Genomic DNA, 23,494 nt, shown 5'->3' with positions numbered 1-23,494 from the left:
CTACATAAAAAGGGACATAGCACAGTCCACAATGTACGTTGTCCACATGGCAACAGGCCAAAGTCCAAACATGGCACCTGCCTCAACACGGAGAGAACACTGCAGGGGCATCAATTGGGAAACAGGCAGGCACCTCAGGGGGATGGGGGATGGGGGACACCTCAGCTGGCAGATGGAACAAGACCACTGGTTCTGAAGGGGTCAACATGCACTGTGCTTGGTCCTGGGGATTGCAAGGCCACAGTCTCTTGAGTGGGTGACTTGCCCACTTGCTCTGGAGGTTGCAAAATGCACTGTGCTTGGTCCTGGGGAGTGCAAGGCCACAGTCTCTCAAGTGGGTTGCTTACCCACATGTTCTGGAGGGGGCAACATGCCCTGTGCCTGGTCCCTGGGTGTGCAAGGTCACAGTCTCTCAAGTGGATGACTTGCCCACTTGCTCTGGAGGGGGCAACATGCCCTGTGCTTGGTCCCGGGGAGTACAAAGCCACAGTCTCTCGAGTGGGTGACTTGCCCACTGGTTCTGGAGGGGGTATCGTGCCCTGTGCTTTGTCCTGGGGAGTGCAAGGTCACAGTCTCTCAAGTGGGTGACTTGCCCACTTGCTCTGGAGGGGGCAACATGCTCTGTGCTTGGTCCCGGGGAGTGCAAGGCCAAGGTCTCTCAAGTGGGTGACTTGCCCACTTGCTCTGGACGGGGCAATATGCCCAGTGCTTGGTCCTGGGGAGTACAAGGCCACAGTCTCTCAAGTGGTTGACTTGACCACTGGTTCTGGAGGGGGCATCGTGCCCTGTGCTCTTGATCCTGGGGAGACTGGGGTAGGTGGGTGTCTTACCCACTGGTTCTGGAGGGGCATTGTGTCCTGTGCTCTTGATCCTGGGGATTCTGGGGTAGGTGGCTGTCCTACCCTTTGGTTCTGAATAGGGCGTTGTGCCCTGTGCTCTTGATTCTGGGGATTCTGGGGTAGGTGGGTGTCTTATCCACTGGTTTTGGAGGAGGCATCGTGCCCTGTGCTCTTGATCGTGAGGATTCTGGGATAGGTGGGTGACTTACCCACTAGTTCTGGAGGGGGCATTGTGCCTGGTGCTCTTGATCCTGGGGAGTGCAAGGTCACAGGCTCTCAGGTGGGTGTCATACCCACTGGATTTGCAAGGGGCAGGCCGCACAGTAGCCCATGGAGGCTCGATTACATACCGTCTTCTGTCTGTGACGGCTGCACACTGGAGGTGGTGGTGAGGCTGGAGGGGGGAAGCTCCTGTCTATCCCCTGCAGCCTCGGATGGCTGCTCACTGGTGGTGGTGGTGGTGCTGCTGCTGATGGGGGGAGGCTCCGGCTTATCCCCTGCAATCTCGGACGGCTGCTCACTGGTGGTGGTGGTATTGCTGTTGGTGGGGGGAGGCTCCTGCCCATCCCCTGCAACCTCAGACGGCTGCACAACCATGGTGGGTGGTGGGGGCTTTGTCACAGTTCCTGCCCCAGGCCCCTTGCTGGTGCAGGCTCCTTGCTCTTCCTGGCAGCTGGGGCAGGCACCTTAGTCTTCCTGGCAGGTGGAGCAGGCTCCTTAACCTTCTTAGCAGCAGCTGGGGCAGGCTCCTTTGTCCTCCTAGCAGCAGCTTGAGCAGGCTCCTTGCTCATTCCGGCAGCTGTAGCAGACTCCTTTCCCTTGAGGCTGCCTGGCTCCTTCACCCTCAGGACATGTGCCCTGGATCCTTTTCCACCACAAATGGGTGTGGTGACAACTGGGCTCGTGGCCTAAGTGGCTGAGGTGCTTGGCCGGGGTCTTCCCACCCTGGCCAGATGCGCAGGATGGGGGAAGGGTGTGGAAGAGGTCAATGGTGGATAGGAACCGTTTTTTAGGGACACTGGGGCGGAAAGAGGGAGAAGGTTTGGGAGTGGAGGAAGAGGGAGTGGTTGTAGGAGGTGTCTGCTGATTTTGGATGCAGGTGCATGGGCTGTATGCTTTTGTTGGGTGTCTGAGTGCTGGTGTTTGTGTACCTTGGGGGGGACAGACACAGTGGGAGAGGACACAGGGGATGTGTGCATGGCTGTTGTGGAGGTGTCTGCCAGTGAGGTATGTGTTCTGCTTGGTGTGGTGGTGATGCTGGTAGAGGATAATGATGTAGTGCATGCAGGTGTGAGTGTAGATGGAACTGGGAGGGAGGTGGAGGAGGAGGGGAGACAGTAGAAATTGTGGCTGTTGGGATGTCTGCATCTGGATGGTGTTTGTGTGAGTGCCTGTGGGATGATGTGTGGTGCTTGAGTTTGCCTGTGCCACTCTTGTGTGTTGTCCTGTGTGAATGCTCGTCTGACTGTATGCTTGGGATAGGTTGGGCTTGAGGGGAATGGGATTGGGAAGAGGAAGTTGGAGGGTGGAAACAGGGACAGTAGCTGCCATCAGAGAGGAGGCCAGAGCCTGGATTGATCTCTGTTGGCCCGCCAAGCCAGTGTGAATGCCCTCCAGGAATGCATTTGTCTGTTGCATTTGGGCTGCCATCCCCTGGATGGCATTCACAATGGTTGACTGCCCAACAGAGATGAGGTCAATAGCCTCCTCACTCAGGGCAGCAGGGCTCACTGGGGCAGGGCTGAGGTGCCTGGGACGAAGGAGTTGCCCACCCTCCTGGGTGAGCGGGCATGGGCAACTCACTGAGGGGCTGCTGGGAGGGCGTTGCTGGTACAGGGGGTGGTGGCTGTACCTGTAGCTGGGGTGGGCACAGAGGTGTCGGCCACCACCAGGGAGCTTCCATCGGAGGAGGTATCTGTGTCCGAACTGTCCCCTCCAGTCTCTGCCATGGTGCTCCCCTTGCCCTCTGTCCCAATGGTGCCCTCACCATCGGTGGACTCCACCTCCTAGGTCCTGTGGGATACAGCTCCCTCCTTCGGAGGTGCCTCTGCTCCTCCGCCAGATGATGCTAATGCACATAAGGACAGGGTGACAAAATAAAAAGGGGGGGAGAGACAAAGGATACACTTGGTCAATGGCTGCATCAACACCACCATTGGCGTACATACCACCGTCACATACAGGGAACAACCCTTTGCACTATGCAATCAATGCACTACCAGAAATTATGCTATCCACCAAGGCATGACTAGCGGCATATACCGCCAAATGCAGCACACCTGGGACCCACACAGTCCTGACCAGTTGTGGATGCCTACAAGCTAGGTAGCAGGATTATAATTTCAGAACCCTGCCAAACATGGAACCTACTCTACAATGTCAGGCATGGCCTAGGGGCACCCATTGACACACATCACCCACCCTGGTAGCCCCCTACCCCGCATAAGTTGTGATGATGGGCACTCTACTCACCCCCTTGTGGCTGCTGTGATGCCCTCAAGCGTCCCTCCAGCTCAGGATAGGCCACCACCAGTATGCGGGGCATCAGGGGGGTCAGGAGTTCGACGGGCACCCCTTCCTCGTTGGTAGGCCATCCCCGGCTGGGCCTCTGCCATCTTCCGTGCCAGCATCTCAGGTCCTCCAAACCTTTTGCGACAATGGGTACTCCACCTGCCATAGACCCCCAGGGTCGGCACGTCCTTGGCGATGGCACGCCATATACCCTTCTTTTGATGGACGCTGACTTGCAGAGGAAATACACACATGAAAATAGTATTAGACAAACAGTCCTGCCTGTTACAATTATGGCCCACTATACCCCTTCACATCACCATTTGCACATACATGGCCCAGCACACAACCAATACGCCGCCCAGAGGACATCCACCCACCCCTCTTACACAAGTCCATCACACACCACTCCATGCATTCATGGCACATGCATCATGCCCACAGTGTACTCACCTGTTGGTCTGGAGGCCCATACAGCAGTCTGTACTGGAGTAGGACCCCATCCGCCAGTCTCTCCAACTCTGCCGAAGTAAAGGCTGGGGCCCTTTCCACAGTCACACAGGCCATGGTAGGTTCCAGACACAGGTCACAGCAGCACATGCAGTGTAGGTCCTCTCCTGTTGAAGATCAGGTAGCAAGTGAGGAATCAGATAGAAAAGGGTGGTCATGTCCACAGCAGTGCATTCCGTCACCGCCGGCGTAGATCACCATTGGTCACTGTAACCCATAGGGCCCAATGTTTACAAATTAGGAGTTGCACTGCGGTTCACGAACACCTCCCGCAATGGTGCACAACCTCACCGGAATTGCCTCACTTCCACCTGTCCCTCCACACAGGACAGCCGGTCGCCATTTCAGGGTGGGGGCAGGCCCTGGATATTTGCTGTGTCACTGGTTAATTTTTGACATACTGGACAACTCACACTTACCCATTACAAGTTAACAGCATTCAAAGTTCTGTTGTAGCCCCATTGTTCAGTTAGTGACTGGCTCCTCACTCTTTTGCCCCATAGATTGCTACCGCTGCAGATAAATAGGAGATGGAGACATAACCCCATGTACAGACCCCTGGTGGACTTGGCAACAATAGAGGACAGGCACATCATACTCACCTATCGACTTGACAGGGCCACAATCACAGAGCTGTGTGCCCAATTGGAGCCTGACATGATACCTGCTATCTGTCACCCCACTGGGATCCCCCCTCTTCCTCAAGTTCTCATTTTCTGGCATCTAGTTCTTTCCAAGTGACAGTGGGCTTGGCAGCAGGAATGTCACAGCCAATGATCTCAAACGTGCTGACCAGAGTGTTGTCTGCCCAGATTAAACACAGGTGCAGCTACATTGTATTTCCACTGTTTAAAGATTTGGCCACAGTGAAGGCTGAGTTCTATGCAATGGGACATATCCCCAACATAATTGGGGCGAATGATGGAACACATATTACATTTGTCCCCCCCCCCGGCAAAATGAACAGGTGCTCAGAAATCGTAAGAGTTTCCACTCTCACATGAATGTACAGATAGTGTGCTTGGCGGACCAATACCTCTCCCACATCAATGCTATGTATCCTGGGTTGGTGCATGATGCCTTTATCCTGAGGAATAGCAGCATCCCAAACGTGATGGCCCAACTACAGAGGCACAGGGTGTGGCTAATAGGTGAGCCCTGGTCCCCACCCAGTATATGTTGGTGTATGGGTGTGGTGTGGGCCTTATGGTTACCCAAACCTACCATGGTAACTGACCCCTGTGAGGAATGCAAGGACAAGGGTAGAAGAATGTTATAATGAGGCACATGGGTGAACAAGAAGGATAATAGAACGGACCTTTGGCCTCCTGAAGGCAAGGTGCAGGTGCTTCCATCTAACAGGTGGATCCCTGTGCTACTCACCCAAGAAGGTCTGCCAGATAATAGTGCAATGCTGCATGTTGCACAGCCTTGCCCTGAGAAGACATGTTCTTTTTCTGCAGGAGGAGGAGACCGGAGATGCCTGTGTGGCAGCAGTGGATCCTGTGGACAGTGAGTATGAGGAGGCAGAGGATGAAGATAAGGACAACAGAACATCAGTTATCAGACAATACTTCCAATGTCACACAGGTAAGACAGTGTTACTTCACATTTCAATAAAAAAAATTGGAATTTCTGTGGCACTGGCATGCTGTTATTTCCCACTTCTATGCCCACTAACTGTACCCTCTGGCAATTCATTTTAAAGATGTTGGTGACCTCCCATATGCTCCTGGTGTGATCACTGCAGCCAGCTACAGGTCATTTACCTATGCTCATTTTCTGTACAGTTGAATTGCAATGTTTGTACCTGTTTAAATAAATACATACTTGAAAAATTTGACATACTCCATACTTCATTTTTTTGCAAGGGTGTTTATTAAAGCGCTAAAATATTGATGGGCAAGTGCAATGGGATGGGGTGATGATGGAGGAAAGCCCAGGGTATTGTTCCAGTCTGAAGCACAGGTGCATTGTCCAAGGGGAAGTAGGAAGGGGAGCAATGGCAGTTCAAGGTGGACAGGGTGACTGAGTGGGACACAAGGGTGACAATCAGGAGAGTCTCATTTCCTGGTGGGGGTCTTGGCAAGTGTCTCTGGCTTCTGGCTGGATCACAGGGAACATTTGCGGGGTGGTTCACCTTCTGCAGGGGGAGGGGTGCTGGTGGCCTGTTGGTCATGTGGCGGGCCTCCTGGCCACTAGCAGCATCAGAGGTGGAAGGCAGTGCAGATATCTGGCTAGTGGCAGGGGCCCGCTGTTGTATGACTGCCTCCCTCATAATATTGGCCATGTCTGCCAGTACCCCTGCTATGGAGACCAGGGTGGTGTTACTGGCCTGCAAGTCCTCCCTTATCCCCTGGTACTGTCCCTCCTGCAGCCGCATGTTCTCCTGCACATTTTCCAGGATCTGGCCCATCGTGTCCTGGGAATGTTGATATGCTCCCAGGATCTCTGCAAGAGCCTCCTGGACAGTCGGTTCCCTGGGCCTGTCCTCCCCCTGGCACACAGTGTCCCTGGTGGCCTGTGCCTCTGTCCCCTGAACGGTGGGCCCACTGCCATTGACCCCAGGTCCCAGATTGTCTTATGTGCAAGGTGTGGCCTGGGGTCCCTGTAGAGGTGGACACACTGCTGATAGACGTGTCCTGGGGACAGAGGTATGGTTACGATGGGTGGGTGCTGTGGTGGTGTTTCCTGATGGGGGAAGCTTTGTGGTGGTGTGTGCCTGGGCCTGGGTAACCGGCTGTCCAGAGGTCCCTGATGGGCCAGGTTGGTCATCCAGATCCTGAAGACCAGAGCTGCTTTCATCCCTGTGGGCCTCTTCTGTTGGGGGACTGGATAGTACTGGCACCTCCTCTCCGGTGACATTGGCTGGGATACCTGTAGAGATGTCAATGCTGTGTTATGGTTTCTGTATGTGACATATTGTGCATCATGGGGTGCCCTCTTTGGTTCTATTTGCCCTGCCAGCTTTAACTTGTGTAAGTTGGTATATGTGGGATAGCTGATTCTCTCTAGTGTGCATGCTTTAGTGATAGGTGTCCATGCAGGGTTGTGAGTGGTGTCCATGCATTGGTCTGGCATGCAGGGCCTGGCATTGGGATAAGTGAGATGTGATGGTGGGGTGTGTGGGACGTGGTAGAGTGAGGGGAGAGAGGGTGAGGGTAAGGGTGGGGGAATGTGATGGCATGCAGATAAGGGGGTGATAGTAGTAAAGAGTTGACTTACCAGAGCCCAGTCCTCTTCCTACTCCCGCCAGGCCCTCAGGATGCATGATTGCCAAGACTTGCTCCTCCCATGCTGTAAGTTGTGGGGAGGGGTTGGGGGTCCATCGCCAGTCCTCTGTACAGCGAATTGGTGTCTTGCTGCAATGGAACATACCTTCCCCCATTGGTCATTCCACCTCTTCCTGATGTCATCCCTAGTTCTTGGGTGCTGTCCCACGGCATTGACCCTGCCCACGATTATCCGCCATAGCTCCATCTTCCTAGCTATCGATATCTGCTGTACCTGTGCTCCAAATAGCTGTGGCTCTACCCTGATGATTTCCCCCATCATGACCCTTAGCTCCTCCTCTGTGAAACGGGGGTGTCTTTGTGGTGCCATGGGTGTTGTGTGAGGTGTGTAGGTGAGGGTGTGTAGGGTAATGTGTTGGGGTGTGTGATTTGGGGTGTGTGGATGGTGTATAGGTATAGGTGGTGTGTGGCTCTGGTTTTGTCTATGGTCTTGGTGTCTGTCTTGTGCCAATGGTTTGTATTCATAATGGGTTGTGGGTAATGTGGGTGTGTGTTTTATAGTGGTGTGGGTGTGGTGTGTGTATGGGTGTCAGGTGTGTGTTATTTAAATTGACCAATTTAATGTTGTTTTGTGTGTGTGTGTCCATTTTGAGCGCGGCGGTATGTACTGCCAATGGTTTACCGCCATTGAATGTTCGCCGTGGTGATTTGTGGGGTCATAATGTGATGGGCGTTGTTCTGTTGGCGTCACGGTGTGGCTTTTGATACCGTCACTTTATCACTGACCTTTGGTCTGGCGGAATTGTGTATGTGGCTGAATTCTGACAGATTGGTGTGTGTGTGTGTCATAATATGGTGAATGGATATCCACCGCGGCGGCGGTAAGTTGGCGGCAGTCAGCGTGGTGGTAAGTGGGATTTACCGCCAATGTCATAATGAGAGCCTTTATGACATGACATCAGAAAGAGGAGTCATGGCTTATGCATTTGTGTTATTTACTTTCTTTAAGAATAGTTCCTAGTTTTATCTAGTTGATTGGCCATATATGTGTGCAGGAAATCATTGAAATTTTGAAAATTGTCTACTGCAGATTTTGCACTCCACATCACCCGCACAGATACTCTACACCACAAATTGCTACATTACTCTTTGCAAGCATTGTATTTTTTTAACAGGTAGCAATTTTCACACCTGTAGAATGCCAGATATGGAAATCTATGCAGGTAGATTTCACTTGTGTAAACTCCGATGCAGAGTTCCATACGTATAAATGACCAACTACACTTGAAATGTGTAAATAGGGGATATGAGGTGTAGCAAGTCTCTGTCTGACTCCATTTACACAGAGATAGCTTTGTGAAGCATACACAGTCTGAATTGTATGCAAAAGAAAGGCCATACATTTCCAAGTTAAAATTCCATTTAAACCTACTGCAGCTAACTGGAGGTAATCATATGGTCACAGGACGAAATGTTAAATATTTCATTACGCCTTCCTGTCCTTCCTTGGGCTTTAGACTGACCACAATTACTTTGAGAAACAATAATTATGTGCCTGCAGTTACTGTTTTGACTGTAATTCAGGGATTTCCAGATTACAATGGTATTTGATGGTATGTCACATGGAATTCCAAACAGTATCACATTCATAATTTGACAGGTCACATATTTAATACAGTGAACGTTCATGGCTTTAAGGAATGTAGAAAGGTAAATATGTTGTCATATATTCTGATATAGAGAGTGACCCAGGATGAAGCAATGCTATATCAAATTCCAATTTCATAGGAAGTGCCAAAGTGGTATATTTTCTTAAAACTAAAAAATAAACTGTTTTATAGAAATTTACCATTAAAATTGAAAAAATAGAATGAACTTAGAATTCGATCAAAAAACAGTAAATACAACCACAGCACTGAAAAAGCAGCAAATACATCAGGAAACTTAAAAGAAAATAAATATAACAAAACTATTGCACTATGGGATTTTTACAGTTCCTTTTTCCATAGCAAAAGAAAGGTTTCTGTAATAACAACAACCTCTACTGAGGTTGGTTTTGGGAGAAACATAAACTGTGGCTCCTCATAATTACTTCTCAATCCTCCTAATAAAGGTAAAACCTATTGTAATGGTTTCGCATATGTTTTACCATCATCACAGGGAGATGTCTTTACATTTCCCGGGTGTGACAACAACAAATAGTGCGATTGGACAGGATTTACAGCCAGGGAGTTCCAGTCCTTTACCTAGAGAAACTTTAATTCATCCATAAAAATAGGTCATTCTGATCTTTGTGAGCATGTGCCAATTAAGAAACATACAACTACTACAGCCTCCAGTAATTTGTAAATAGAAAGGCTATTCTATTACATGAAAATCAGTTTCCTCATTTCCTGGGTCAGGAAGCACACAGCTTTGGCTGCCTAGCGAACTTCATGTCATTCATTCTTGCTTCTATGGCACAATATTGACATATAACAAATGTAAAATAAACACAGGTATGAGGTCAAAAATAACAAAGTGCCAATTATAGTTTATATACTTACAATGTAAACCATAAACATGTATATAAACTTTCATAGTAGTGAATATTGAGTTTATATAGGTAAGTATTTATATATATATATATAAATATACAAATATATATATACACATATATATATACATTTAATAATACAATAACTTTAAAAAAGGACATACATACATTAAAATATACAAATAACGATGATACATTTTCTAACATATATAATTCTTAAAAATAAATGCAATTAAATAGATATATAAGTGATAGGTAACTAAAAATATTGTTTGCAGAATTTAAAAAAGACTAATAATAACTACAAAATTACAATTCAAAATATACAAACAAAAATGTATACTAGCAATTGAAAAACATATACAAAATATTTATAATATATTAAACATTAGAATTAAAAAAACGATGAATAAATCTACAATTAATACAAAATTCTCTAAATAAAATAGAAATGTGAAATACTATATGTTATAAATAAAATAAAATCATAAAATACATAAAAAGCAACAATAATTAAAATAGAAACATTAGTAAATACCAAAAATACTAATATAAAAATATTCTGTCAAGAAAAAATTCAATTTTGAAAGGTTACGTTCAAAGAAATAAACATATAAAATGAAAATAAATATCAAACAAACAATTAAAATCCATTAAAATATAATTGACAGCAAAACATAAATAAAACAAAATTAACATTTCAAATTCACCACAAACGAGTCAAAACACATTACAATAAATGAATTTAAAAATAAGTAGCAATAGTCATAATACAAACCCAACCAATTGCCACTAATTATAGAACAAAATAAACTTGAAAACAACATTTTATAAATATTATCAAAACCATACAACTTCTAAAAAAAAATGCAAACAACTAAAATTAACATGTTAATACTTTAAAACATGCAAAATCAATGTAAAAAATAAAACAAGATTAATGGGATATGCAACTATGTTTGAAAAAGGCTATATTAGACACTTAAAAAACAATAACCTTAGCCATAATGTTCTGTGCCGACATAGGCCCTCATTTTAAGGTTGGCCACAAGAAGGGCGGAAATCCAGCTGTGGCCAAACTGGCGGACGGTGTTAAGGTGGCGCTGCTACCACCAGCAGTGCCACGCCAGTTGACACCGCCAACCGTATTAAGACAAATAATACGGCCTGGCGGTGATCTGCTGCTGGGCGCTGCTGGTGGTAGCAGATCCCTGTCCCGTTCCCTGCCAGAAGAACCCCTTGATGTAGGTTAGTTTGGCTTCCGACAGGTGAGGGGGGTGTTGTGTGTGTGGGTGGGGTTGTGTGCATGAAAGTGTGAGTGTGTGTGTGAATGCAACTGTCGCGCCGCTGGGCGCAGCACGAGCCAAACATTCGGCTCGGGCCACGGTGCATGGCATAAAGACGCGCCGCATCCCCAGCCTGCTGTGCACACTACGAGGCCCCAAATTGGGCATGGGGCCTCGTTCTTTCATAGCGTGAAGCGCTTACATGCAGGACTAACCCTCCCCCACTCACCTGTTCTTGTTATTTTCTTCTTTTTTTTTTCCTTTTCATTGTGTCTCCCTTTATGTTTTTTATTTTTTCCCATATTATCCCTCTCTTCCCAGCATGCCTTAGCTCCCTACTCTCTATGGCTCCTAGTCCATTATGTTCTATGTGTTTTTCCCTATCTAAGATGGTGTCCTTGCACTTCCTGTTGGTCGCTTCCTGTTTTTTGGTATTTAAGGGCTGTAATTATTTCTCTCTATGCGCTGCAACACTTTCTGTTTGGATGGTGTCTTCGCTCCTGCTTCCTCGTATTCGATACTGGTTCACGTCTGTTCCAGTGTTTTTTCCTGTTCTTTTGCTCTTGTATTTACCTATTCATTTGCTCCTGTTTCAGGAACCTTTCCTTTTTGGAGGTTTTTTCCCCTTTCAGGGGTTTTTTCCCTCTGGCACTACTTCTGAAGGACAAGTTCTTCCCTGGGCGTTTTCATTGCCTGCAGCACCGTGGCTACCAGAAAGAGTTGCCCCTACCTGGGCCAAGGCCGAACATTCAGGAACAAGATCCTCGCCACCCGATCTGCAGACTCCAGGTTAAAGCAGCGCGTAAGTCGTGACAGATTGCAGTGCCAAATACTCCCGACGTCGTCTAACATCATGGATGATACAGTGGCAGCTGCTGCAGATCCTGATCAATCTCTTCTGACAACCATTCAGCAACAGGATCAGGAACTGCAACAATAACGCAATGAGAATGCTGCTTTACGACAGGCTTTGGCTTTCCGCAGTGCAGATGTTCCGGCCGTCTCCACCTCAACTCCTCGTTTCTCCGGTAAACCAACAAAACTGCGAGAGTTCCTCGATGCATTAACTGTGTACTTTGCCTTCCGACCCACACAATTCTCCCACGATAAGACAAAGGTGGGTTATCTTATCAGTGCTCTATCCGGTCCTGCCTAGGCCTGGGCAACTCCGATGGTATCATCCCATGACCCAGTATTGTCTGACTATCCAGCCTTCATGAATCGGTTCAAACAGATGTTTATTCATCCAGGATTGGAGGCCTCTGCTGAAGAAGCATTATGTGACATCCAACAAGGCTCTCAAGATGTCCTCCAATATATTACCCACTTTCGACAGCTTGCGGCCGAGACAACCTGGATGGAACGAACTCTGGTGACTTTATTCCGTAGAGGACCTAAAGAGGAGATCAAAGATGAGTTAGTACACTCCACCCGAGTTGAAGATCTTCGTGGTCTGATGGATCTAGGTCTTTCCATCGAATATCGTCTCCAAGAACGACGTATGGAGAAGAGAAAAAGTAGAGGAACTTCACAGCCAAGCACATCGTGTGTCTTTTAGCATCGTCCAGAGGAACCTCGTCCTCCCGTCAGAGACACAGAAGGTGAACCTATGGAGGTGGATACTACTCGAGGCCCACTTTCCGTCAGTGAGCGGGAAGAAAGACGTAAGAAAGGATTGTGCCTGTATTGTGGTTCTGCCGGTCACATGCTTAGTACCTGCCCCGTTCATCCTCTAAGGCCATCGGGAAACAACACTTCCTGTCCTCTGTAAGAAGGGAGGGGACGGGATCATCTGGTATACCTTCCATCAGTTCATTTAAGGACAATGCCACAACTTTGTTTATGCTTCCTGTGACGTTACAGTTGCCTGACGGTCGTGAAGAAAGAACAATGGCATTACTTGATTGTGGTGCTAGTGGCATATATATGGATAAGTCTTGGGCCACAACACAACAAATACCAACACGACCCAAAGAAGTCCCGGAACAAGTTCACACAGTGGATGGGTCCTTAATATCCTCTGGTCCAGTCGATACTACCACCCTGACACTAAGTTTACAATTTGGAAACCACCAAGAACACATCTCATTTGACCTAATATCATCTCCTAATCATACTATCATTTTAGGAATTCCGTGGTTCATAAGACTTAACCCTTATGTAAATTGGGAAACCCGGACTATCTCCTTGTCCTCACAGTTTTGTCATGAAAATTGCTTTGCTTAGACACATACTGGTCTCCCAAGAAGTTGATGACTACTGAAATTGCTACCAGATGTTCCATCAATACAGTTCAAGGAGTCCCTGATCACTATCTAGAATTTCAAGATGTATTCCAAAAACCATCCAAACCTGTCTTACCCCCAAATCGAGATTATGACTGTGCAATTCCCTTGAAACCTGTGGCAATCGTTCCCTTTGGGAGAATGTATTCACTCACGGAACCCCAAAAGGAAGTTCTCAAAGAGTATCTGCAAGAAACCCTTCACAGCGGTCTTATTGTGCCATCATCCTCTGCAGCGGGGGCTCCCCTCTTTTTTGTACACAAGAAGACGAACGATCTTTGTCCCTGTCTGGATTTTCGTGGTCTAAATAAGATCGCTATAAAAGACCGTTATTCTTTGCCCCTCATCAAGGATATTCTAGAGGCAGTCAGAGGGGCTCAACGATTTACCAAACTAGATCTTCGTGGAGCTTACCACCTTTTGTGCATCAAAGAAGGAGACGAGTGGAAGACTGCCTTCCGAACCCCATTTGGTCATTATGATTACAGAGTTATGCCTTTTGGTCTCACTAATGCCCCCTCAATTTTCCAAAGATTTATGGACTCTGTGTTTTCTGATCTCTTGAACCATACGATCGTCATCTACTTAGACGATATCCTTATTTATTCTAGACGTCCTGAACTTCATTCAACTCATGTGAAACAGGTCCTCCAAAGACTCAGGGTACATCAACTGTCCTGTAAACCAGAGAAATGTGAGTTTGACAAGACTGAAGTCAAATATTTGGGATATCACCTTAGTCCCACTGGAATAGCTATGGACCCGGAAAAGGTACAAGCCATCCTAGACTGGCCTTCCCCTTCCTCTATTAAGGAAACGCAATGTTTTCTAGGACTGGCTAATTTTTATTGACAGTATATTTTTGAATTTGCGGGACAAACCAGCCACATAACTCAAACATTAAAGGAGGAGAATTTAAGTAAAGGCTTTGTCTGGACAAGGGCGGCGGAAACAGCTTTTCAGAGTCTAAAAAAGGCCTTCACTCAAGCACCGATACTGAGACACGTAGATACCAACAAACAATTGATTGTTGTTACTGATGCTTCTGAAAGAGCCATCGGAGCTACCTTACTCCAACAACAAGAAGATGACGGTCTTGAACATCCTGTTTTCTATTTGTCCCATGTACTCTCTGTGCCAGAACAACATTACTCAGTATTAGAAAGGGAGTTATAAGCCCTGAAAACAGCCTGCCTAGAGTGGAGACAGTTCCTTATGGGTTCCAAAGAGCCCTTCGAGGTGAGAACAGACCATTGTAACCTACAATGTTTACGTAATTTTCAATGCCAGAACAGTCGTCAGGCTCATTGGGCTTTTTTCTTCAGTCAGTAGGACTTTTATGTCACCTATATTCCTGGATCCCAAAACATACTGGCTGAAGCTCTGTCTCACCGTTATCCAGATTGTACTCCTACACCATCACAATATCTGCTTGAGCCCAGTAAAATCTTCGGTGTAGCTCAGTCTTTCCTGGATGAGGTACAACTGGAATATTCCAACTTTTCTGATCAAGAGTTAAAAAAACTAAACCCCCTAATAAGTAAACAGAAGGGGTATTATTATTATAAGAACCTGTTGTTCCTCCCTACTAACGGAGTAAGAGAAAAGGTGCTACAAATGTGCCATGATTCTCCGGTTGCTGGTCATAGAGGCATCAAGGCCGCGCAAGAATTGCTCTTGCGGTCCTTCTGGTGGCCTACCTGGAAATTGGATGTCGAAAAATATGTACAGGACTGTCCCATATGTGCCCAGGTAAAAATACCCCGTACCAGACCTGCAGGATTACTACAATCATTACCTGTTCCACCGGCTCCCTGGCACACCATTTCTACTGATTTCATGTGTTCACTACCTCCATCAGCAGGAAACCGGGTTATCATGGTCACATTAGATTCCTTTACAAAGATGGCTCACTTCACTGCCCTGAAAAAATTACCTACCTCTCAAGAACTAAGTCAGATATTTATCTATCATATTTTTTGTCTCCATAGACTCCCACACAGTATTGTATCAGACAGGGGACCTCAGTACATCTCCTGGTTTTGGAAACATTTCTGTAGGATACTGAATATCAATATGGCACAATCACCTGGTTTCCATCCCCAAACCAATGGACAGACCGAGCGTCTCAACCAAGGATTAGAGCAGTACCTTCACTGTTTTTGTAATTCTACCCAGAGCAACTGGAACACTTACCTTCCTATCGCTGAATTCTCTTACAATAACACTGTCCATAGTGCCTCCAAGGTCACCCCCTTTTTCTGTTCTTATGGCTATCATCCTACCTCTTTTCCTACTACTCCTCAGTCTACCTCTCATTTCTTCCTGCTGTCACTTCATTTTCCAGACCACTTCTACAGATCCATAGATTGATTCGATCTAACTTGCTGAACACTAAGAGATACATGAAGAGAATAGCAGATAAGAAGCGTAGGGATGCTCCAGTGTATCACCTCCAGGATAATGTCTGGTTTTCTTCAAAATGTTTGCCTTCGTGACTTTCTCAGAACAAGTTTATACCTTGTTACTGCGGTCCTTTCCGTATTCTTCAGCTGATTAATCCTGTCACTGTTCGTCTTCACTTGCCTTGTACCTGGAAGATTCATCCGGTCTTTCATATTTCCCAGCTCAAACCATATGTACCTGATCCTTAACCTCAACAGTTTCCTTGTCCTCCTCCTTTGTTAGTGAATGATGTGCCAGAATATGAAGTACAGGAAATTTGTGACTCTCGTATCTTTCACAAACATCTTCAGTATCTGATTCATTGGAAGGGTTACCCTCTAAGTGAATGCTCTTGGGAAGATGCGTCTTCTGTTCACACCCCTCTTCTGATTCATCACTTTCACCGCTTGTTTCCGCACAAACCTGGGCCTTCGGGGGGAGACCTACTGTTGTGCCGCTGCGCGCCGCACAAGCCAAACATTCGGCTCGGGCCGCAGCACGTGGCATGAAGACGCGCTGCGTCCCCAGCCTGCTGTGCACACTACGAGGCCCCAAATTGGGCATGGGGCCTCGTTCTTTCATAGCGCAACGCTTTTACATGCAGGACTAACTCTCCCCCACTCACCTGTTCTTGTTATCTTCTTCTTTTTTCTTCCTTCTCATTGTGCCTCCCTTTATGTTTTTTTCTTTTTTCCCATATTACCCCTCTCTTCCCAGCATGCCTTAGTTCCCTACTCTCTATGGCTCCTAATCCATTATGTTCTATGTGTTTTTCCCTAAATAAGATGGTGTCCTTGCACTTCCTGTTGGTCGCTTCCTGTTTTTTGGTATTTAAGGGCTGTGATTCTTTCTCTCCATGCGCTGCAACACTTTCTGTTTGGATGGTGTCTTCGCTCCTGCTTCCTCGTATTCGATACTGATTCACGTCTGTTCCAGTGTTTTTTCCTGTTCTATTGTTCTTGTATTTATCTATTCATTTGCTCCTGTTTCAGGAACCCTTCCTTTTTGGAGGTTTTTTCCCCTTTCAGGGTTTTTTTCCCTCTGGCACTACTTCTGAAGGACAAGGTCTTCACCTGGCGTTTCCATTGCCTGCAGCACCGTGGCTACCAGAAAGAGTAGCCCCTACCTGGGCCAAGGCCGAACATTCAGGAACAAGATCCTCGCCACTCGTTCTGCAGACTCCAGGTTAAAGCAGCGTGTAAGTCGTGACAGATTGCAGCGCCAAATACTCCTGACATCGTCTAACATAATGGATGATACAGTGGCAGCTGCTGCAGATCCTGATCAATCTCTTCTGGCAACCATTCAGCAACAGGCTCAGGAACTGCAACAATAACGCAATGAGAATGCTGCTTTACGACAGGCTTTGGCTTTCCGCAGTGCAGATGTTCCGGCCGTCTCCACCTCAACTCCTCGTTTCTCCGGTGAACCAACAAAACTGCGAGAGTTCCTCAATGCATTAACTGTGTACTTCGCCTCTCTATGGCTCCTAGTCCATTATGTTCTATGTGTTTTTCCCTATCTAAGATGGTGTCTTTGCAATTCCTGTGGTTCGCTTCCTGTTTTTTGGTATTTAAGGGCTGTGATTCTTTCTCTCCATGCGCTGCAACACTTTCTGTTTGGATGGTGTCTTTGCTCCTGCTACCTCATATTCGATACTGGTTCACGTCTGTTCCAGTGTTTTTTCCTGTTCTTTTGCTCTTGTATTTACCAATTCATTTGCTCCTGTTTCAGGAACCTTTCCTTTTTGGAGGTTTTTTCGCCTTTCACGGGTTTTTTCCCTCTGGCACTACTTCTGAAGGACAGCCTGCCACTGGTGTTTCCATTGCCTGCAGCACCGTGGCTACCAGAAAGAGTCGCCCCTACCTGGGCCAAGGCCGAACATTCAGGAACAAGATCCTCGCCACTCGTTCTGCGGACTCCAGGTTAAAGCAGCGCGTAAGTCGTGACAGCAACTGTGTGTGTAGTGTTGTTTGCGTGGGTGTATGCATGTGTGAGAATGCATGTATGAATGGAAATGTGAAAGGGTGTCTGCGTGTCAGAGTGAATGTGTCTATGGATGTGTGCGAGAATTAATGGATGCATGCGTGAATGAATGCGTGCATGCCTGTGTAAGTGAGTGTGTGTATGTGTGGTGCGTGTCTGCGAGTGTGCGTGAATGGGGGGTGGAGGATTGGAAGGGGGAGTGTGGATGGTGGGGTGGGGACATTTGGAGTGTGTTTGGGGGGTTGGATGATCCTCCTACCAGTGTCACTGATAGGGCCTGTTGCCATGGTTTTCGTGGTGTTGCGAACGCCACCAAAACCATGGCGGTAGGCTGGGTCAAAATGCGGCAGGCGGTACAATAGTGGCCACCAGGCTGGAGATTGTTATCTCTGGCCTGGCAGCTGCTACCAACATGGCGGTCGGAATGATATATTTGCGAGTTGGCTGCAGCCAATCTGTCAATGTCATAATATGGCAGTATGTACTGCCAGTGTGTTGGTACTACAGCCACATTATCACCGACCGCCGAGGTCATAAGGCCCCCCATAGTGTTGGAACAATACTTTTTTGATGATTTTTATGTCTGACAATTTTTTGAGGTGATATTAATGCTGCACACCGGATACCACTAGACAATACCTAAAGAAGGAGTAAAGAGAGATAATGGGATTTGTGTGTCCCCTTCAACCAAACAATGTCAAGTTATTTTCATGGTCTGTCATTGCTTGGGTATATTGTCTATCATGGGCAGGACATTTTGTTGCCACGGCATTTTGTTACTTTGGGCCTCATTACGAGTTTGGTGGTCCGAGTATGGCCATGGCGGCATTGGCGGTCTGACCGCCATCAGGTTGGCTGTCGGACTGCCATATTATGAGTTATGTGGGCCTATGGACCAAAGACTGCTGCGCTTCCACCGGCACTGCTAGGCAGCTCAGACCGCCGCGGGTACCACATGTCAGCATAAAAAGGCCAGCGGAGATACTGTTTCTGTCAGACACATCATAAGGTGGCACACCGCAAATGCGACCTTGGCGGTCCAACCACCACATCTCAGCAGGCGGAAACGGGGAGTATAAAGGGAGACTGTCATGGAGCCCATCACACACATCCTGCCACTGTTGATGTTGATTGAAGGTGCTCGAAATCTACGCCGCTGTGGACGCAACTGCCCGTAAGAACACTCAACAAGCAGTGTCATTATGCTCAACAATAGATCATTGCGCTGTCATCCACATGATATGGGGCTCACACTACGGGCACCAATTACACTTTCCATTGTGTCCCGGGTCGGAATCACACATAAATAAGGACACATTCACAGTCACAATACGCCCCCTTTGGGCAGGTTGCTCTCACTGCACCACACCACTAAACAAAAAACAATTTCTCCTCACAGGGATAGTGAAGTGCACGCCAACAACACAGCAATATCACATCTACAAATACAACTCACACAATCACATTGCACACATGCCATGGACTGTCGTCATATTCAACACATATATGTATGGATGTGGCATGGAACACAAACACAACTACCATTAAATAGCCCACAATGGACACGCACATCACCCAAATTGCAAAACAATGGAAGGACGATGGGATGAACAATAGACAGAGACAAAAATACAAAGCTCACAATGCAAACAATACCTGCACAATAGGGATGAGGGCATCAGGAGCACTCAGGGAAAGAGACTGGAACAAATATCACTTTGCACGTGCCCCTTAAACAACATTTGCACAGGAAATGGCCCTACGTGTATCTCAGGGACACACAATACTATCTGTACAATGTGGAAGCGGAAATCAGGTTACAACTCCAAATGAATGAGATGTACATCTGCACGAAGTAGCTACAAGGTACACACAGATAAATGGATACATGCACAGTCAAATGCAAACAAAGGTAGCACAATTGAACACACTTCATGTCTGCACAAACAAAAATCAAACTGCCACACATTAGATGAATCTACAATACATTTCAGGGGGACAAGTCTAACACCAGAGAATGACGGGTAAGTGTCCAGGACTTGGGGAGAACATGGCGGCTGTTAGCTAGCAGGTCACAGGAGGATCTCTGCGGGACTGTGTGAGTTAGGCAGGGGAAGAGGGAGATGTGAGGCAGATTGCAAAGCTGGTCGTGACGCGGAAAGTGCCTCTCTCATTGTAAAATCATAAATTCTTTGTGGAGGGTGCCTTACCCGTTGGAGGTGTAGGAGCAGGAGCCGCGGTGGAGTGGGCATGGAGCCTCGGTCGTCCAGGGCAAGCAGCGTTTTGGGGAGAGCAGCCACGGATGTTAGAAGGGGAAGGGAGGCAGCTGCAAGGATTACCCTCGTGTGGAGAAGTGGCAGGGTCAGCACAAGCAGCTCCAGGGTGTGTGTGAGATTGAGAAAGGCTGGATAAGCTAGGGGAGCTGTGAACTCACTGCTGGATGGGCAAGGTACTTTGCTACCCCCTGAGGGTCTAGGGGAGTGGCATTTGGGACACTCCGAATCTACTGGGGGACAGAGTATAGCAAGGTCGACAGAGAGGCTGGCACCTACAAAATTAAAGGGAGACTTAGTGGCAAGCAGGAGGTTTGGAAGGAGCCCGGTGTATTCTTTAGGAAGTGGGAAGGAAATTTATGGGGTTAAGGTAAGATTAAGTGTAAAAAGGACACTGGGTGGAACATCTGAGGCCCCAAATGGTATTGGTAATAAGGATAGTGATAAGGGTGAACCCCCTTTGGATAAGGAAGGTGTGAGAGTATATTCTGACAGCTTGAAAAGGCCCCAAATCACCCCCTCATTAAGAACATATTTTAGGGTGCCACCTAGGAGTCAAATAGAGGAGCAGGGCTTCTTAGATCAAGCTGCGTGACAGGCTGGTGGTATGGAAATAGCTTCCTCTAGAGATGGTGAGAGTGCTGGGGAGCTCTGTTCAACCCTAATGGAAGGTAATTCAAATAGATTTTCATCTCTGACCGATAAGGAGAGGATGGAGGGGGATGAAAAAAGTCCTCAGTGTCAACGGGGAGTTGGGCTCCGAACAATAACACCTTGGAGTTTACAGAGGAGGAACTAGCAGAGCTGGGGGGACTCAAGAGCAAGTGCATCTGTCGTGCGAGCCCCTGGACTCAGCTGGTACAGAGAAAAATCAGCGTCAGAAAGAGACAGATAGCCCTCTGAGTCAATCTATCTCAAAAATGTTGAAAAACTTGGTGCTGGAAATTAAGGAGGGGTTTGAAACATCAAGCAACAATCAATTGGAGATTAGAGGCCTACGCGAGACTCTGGGGGAAAAAATAGATGATTTGACAGGCAGGACGGCTGTACTTGAAGAAGAAGTAGGTGGCTTAAAGGAAGCTGTGAAGGAAAATAAGGAGGTTATCCAAAGCATGAGAGCTGGAGAGGAAAGTGTCAGAAGCAAGTTGGAGACTTTGTGGAATCACCAGAGAAGGAACAATTTGAGGTTCTTGAAAGTTCCAGAAGGGACAGAGTGTAGTGACTTGAAAGGTCTAGTGGTTCCCCGAATTGAACAAGGTTTACAGTGAGAGGAGGCAGAGGTTGACATCGCGAAGGATATACAAAGAGTACACCAAGACCCCTTCAAAAAACACAAAATAGAGAGACGCCGAGGAAGATCCTGGTCTGTTTTCATACTTACACAATCAATGGAAAAATTTTGATAGCAGCACTGAAAAAGAAAGTACTTACGGCAGAAGGAGTCTCCTTCAAAATCAGGTCGTATCTTTCAAGTACTACTTTAAGTAGGCAGTGGGAGCTTGGCAAGAGAATTGCCGCCCTCACGAGATTAGGCGTTACGGCTCAGTTAAAATTCCCAGACTTATTAAGAGTGATGGTGAACAATAAAATGTATAACTTTAAAGAGGCAAGGGAGGTTGATGACTTGATAAAAACGTTAGAAGAAGCTAGTTAAACTGAGGGTTATCATTGTCCACTTCACTCAGGTCTTCCCCTCCATCAATGCTCAGTTGATGTTTTTTTTTAAATATGTTGATAGTTGTAGAGTCCCCGTAGGGCCCCCCCACAAGGCATTATGCCTAGAGGAAGAAGTTTGGGGGGTTCTCCCAGGGAGGATTAGGGATGGAGGGAGAGGTAGGGAGGGACAGAGACTGGAATGGGGCACAGGATGGGGCGCATGTGTGGAAAAAATAAAATTAATTGTCCTCATAGTGATGATCATAAGGGAGAGGGGATAACAGCTTCCCCACTAATAGGGGTTGGATGATGGGGCAAAATGATTTGAGGCTTCTAACCTGAAATGTGAATTGTTTACGGGTGGCAAATAGACAAAGGAAGTTGGTGCACTACTTGAAAGATGTTGAAGCAGATGTAATAGTATTGCAGGAGACCCACCTCTCTAGACAGGAGAGTTTTGAGCTGTTCAGGTTATGTAGATGGGTGCAGTAGATAATATGCTCAGGCCAGACAGGAGGCAGCAATGGGGTTGTGGTTCTTATAAAAAAAACATCCTAATATCTCCCTTCAGGAGGGTCCGGTTGATTCGCCTGGAAGGTGGGTGATAGGGAGGTTGGTTGCATTTAATAGGGCATTCATGGTGGTGAGTTACTTTGGTTCCAACAGGGATGATATCGCCCCATTAGTGGAATTATTTCAGCATTTATTTCTTATGTCAGATCCTATTATTTGGATGGGGAATTTTAATTTGGTACTAAATTATGAATTAGATAGGTCATCAGGGAGTAGATCTAGAATTAATGGGAAGATGCGACGTCAGGTAGTGTTTATAATGTCCCAGTTGGGGCTATGCGATATATAAAGAGAAAGGATGGGGTTAACTTGGGGGTATACATTTAACAACAAAAAATATAGGCAACGATCCAGGACTGATTATATTGTATTAGACAGGTACATGGTACGAAGTGTGAAAGTGATAACTCATAGGGGAGCTCGCTTATCTGATCATTCCACCATCTGGAAGAATATTAGTTTAACAGGGTATGGGGATCGAGTTAGGGAGATTCTCAATAGAACCCTGCTATTAGATGAGATGGTGGTTGCAGAATTACAAGCTGAGGTAAAGAAATTATTTGCCCTGAACGTCGGCTCTACCACACTTGTGATGGTTTGGGACGCCTTTAAGGCGTTTTTACATGGGAGACTTATAAGAATGGCCTCATTTAAGAGGTGATTGTATAATGAAGAGATTGGTAATCTAGAAAAACAGATACAACAAATAGAGGAAAAATTTACACAGGTTGGGCTCAAGGAAGAAGAAGTGAATCAGTTGGAAAAGATAGATCGAAGGTTGCGAGCGGAATTGAATGCTGTGATTGAGAGTAGGATTAAGAATAGATGTGAGGCAAGCAGGCTGGTGCATTTTGAGTATGGTGAGAATTGTGGGAAATTGTTGGCATGGAAAGTAAAACTAACAGAGAAAGGAACAGGGTTGTAGAGCTACTAGATTTGATCTCAGGAAGTGTGAAGAGAGGGGACGAGGAGGTAGGAGAAGTATGCTGAGTCTTTTTTTGAAAATTATTTGCGGAGGATCTAGAGGTGCCCCTAGGAGCGGTAAAGACTTGGTTAGAAGGGTTAGGCCTGGACGCCTTGAGTGAGGAAGAGTATAGAGGCCTCAGCGAGCAAATTGGATTGGAGGAATGGGATTGGGTGTTAAAAGCGGGGAAGGCTGGGAAGGCTCCAGATCTGGACTGTCTACCAGTGCAAGTGTATAAGGCCCTGGAAAGCAGTGTAAATAACTTTTTGTGGGGCTCTGCAATGACATCTTAGAAGGTAGAAGTATGATGCCTCCATTCTGGACTGAAGCAAGTATTACAGTGATACTGAACCCAGGAAAAGACCGAAGATCCTGTGACTCATACAGACCAATCTCC

Source organism: Pleurodeles waltl, chromosome 7 (genome assembly GCF_031143425.1).
Source record: "Pleurodeles waltl isolate 20211129_DDA chromosome 7, aPleWal1.hap1.20221129, whole genome shotgun sequence".
Classification (NCBI taxonomy): Eukaryota; Metazoa; Chordata; class Amphibia; order Caudata; family Salamandridae; genus Pleurodeles; species Pleurodeles waltl.
This window is presented reverse-complemented; position numbering follows the sequence as displayed.